Source organism: Epinephelus moara, chromosome 17 (assembly GCF_006386435.1).
Source record: "Epinephelus moara isolate mb chromosome 17, YSFRI_EMoa_1.0, whole genome shotgun sequence".
NCBI lineage: Eukaryota > Metazoa > Chordata > Actinopteri > Perciformes > Serranidae > Epinephelus > Epinephelus moara.
In genome coordinates this window covers 23259542-23261687 of record NC_065522.1, presented here as the reverse complement: position 1 = coordinate 23261687, position 2146 = coordinate 23259542, and the positions used below count along the sequence as shown (strand labels likewise).

At 43.5% G+C, this 2146-nt stretch overlaps 1 long non-coding RNA gene across 1 annotated transcript in view; it reads right to left on the bottom strand.

Moving 5' to 3' along the window:
• LOC126404635 (uncharacterized) overlaps positions 1 to 1864 on the bottom strand; it is an 18292-nt gene extending 16428 nt beyond the window's left edge. The window contains exon 1 of the long non-coding RNA XR_007571503.1: positions 1703 to 1864. This is a non-coding gene — a long non-coding RNA (uncharacterized LOC126404635). The remainder of the gene's footprint in view (positions 1 to 1702) is intronic.
• Between the last annotated feature and the right edge of the window lie 282 nt (positions 1865 to 2146).

Genomic DNA, 2146 nt, shown 5'->3' with positions numbered 1-2146 from the left:
TACATCGCCCGGCTGGCCTGGGAACGCCTTGGGGTTCCCTCGGAAGAGCTGACGGAGGTGGCTGGGGAGAGGACTGTCTGGGCTTCTTTGCTGAGGCTGCTGCCCCCGCGACCCGGACCCGGATAAGCGGAGGACGACGAGACGAGACGAGACGAGACGAGACCTCTTTCAAACCATCGGTCTTCCCTGTCCAAAATGTGCACATTGCTGTCTTCGAAGGAGTATACTTTCTCCTTGAGGTGTTGATAGACAGCTGAGTCTTGCCCTGACGAGTTAGCCCTTCTATGTTGGGCCATGCGTTTGTTTAGTGGTTGTTTTGTGACAAAAGGGACGAACCAGTGACATCATTGGCCTTGTGAAGACCTCCCCAGAGGTTAAATACCTGGGTGCTTCCACACCAGTTTGTCAGACTAGTTTCAGCCTAGTCAGACAAGCATGAACTGATGAAGCCTCTTGGATAAGAGGTGAAACGTCTTCTAAGACAAAACCAAGTCCAGTTGCGTTCGATTCAATTGCCTTGAGATTACAGTTCACACTCAGTTTTTTGTTACTGGACTTTCACCTGGGAGATCGGTGTTTGCTTCCCATATTACTGTAGAGCCAAACTATGATGTTTTTTTCCTAACCTAGTCATGTGCTTTTGTTGCCTACACATAACCATGTCCTTTTGTTGACACTCATTGGTTGCAGTGTCCCAGAGCTTCATTAGCAGACATGCAGGAGGATACCTAGCATGTACTTTGTAGACGTGAAAGCTCACTGACAAACCTGGGATATGTGACAAGTTGGGATGAAAATGTTTTGTTTGTCAATATGATGGTTGCAATAAAATCTGATAAGCTACACCCTTCAGTTTTCCATATAACTGCACAGATAATGCAACTATGTGAATGTGGAATTAAAAAGAAAAGGGTCACTACATTAATGATTTGTATGACTTCACTGGAAAATGTAAATGGTTATCATTTTTAAAAAAAAGCTAATATGTCAATGATTTACTGTGTAAGCTTGAAGATGCATTCCTTACTTTTGTGAGCACCACATTATCTCATAGCAGAACTCAGTTTCTCAGTCGAGTTGTAAAAGACCAAAAGTCAACTTCAAGACAGTTCTAAGTTTTAAGGGGCTAATATAGAAAAATGTGTAAATATATCTTAAAGGAATGATTCACCTTTATGTGTTTACCAACCAGTCAGCCACAGTTCTAAATTCCTACATCTCCTGTCCACTAAGCCTATTAGTAAGCCTTACAGCCAGCTCAGTGAAGACTGAACTTCCTGGGGGGGAAAAAAACATAACAAAACAAAACAAAACCAAAAATAACCCCTACAATCAAGCTTCACATCACACAATCATGGACTGATCAAAGGGCTAAACCAAATGCAGGTTCTTCCTCCGGGTGAACAGGCTTTCCTGCTTAGAAATGCACAGCATGTCCTGATTGCAGCTCCCCTACTTTAGCTGTCACTTCTTTAATTGATTTAAGAAAGCCTAAAGACTCCCCAACCCCCTCCGGCTTACTGTCCCACCTCTCACGTTAAATACTTAAGGAATAACCTTGATACTTGGCAACACGTGAAACAAACTGTCAACGAGCAAGTACCACAGAGACTTCATTTAAAAACTCTGGTATAGAGTCAGTGCTTTTTTGTTCATTTTCTCATCAAGCAGCAGTGTTAGGAGTGAAAAGCAGAGCAGTTACCTCACACAAGCCTCTCAGTGTCCCTCCAAGCTGCTGCAGAGTAGAAGTGAAGTCCATATATTTCCTGTAACTCTCTCCGTGGTGATTTCTCTCTCTCTGTTAGTTCACCCTGTTAACGGCGAGCTGTATCTGCCCTTTTCCCTCCCTTCCATTCTCTGTGTGTCCTCTCAGCTCTTTTTATCTTTTCCCTCTAAGTCCCTCCCTCTCTCAGCCTCTTTCTCACTTACACATCCCTTGACCCCCTCCCTACCTCTCTCTCTTTTGCTGTCTGCTGCTGTACTTCCATCCAGTCTCTCCTCCAAACATGGCACATCATTTTGTTGCCCAAAAGCTTGTTTTGAGTTTGCTACGCAACATTTGAAGAAGCCTGTAGATTACTAGGAGAACAATTTTAACAGTCACAATTTATTTTCTACAAATAGTGTGATGTGTGATGTTTGGAGC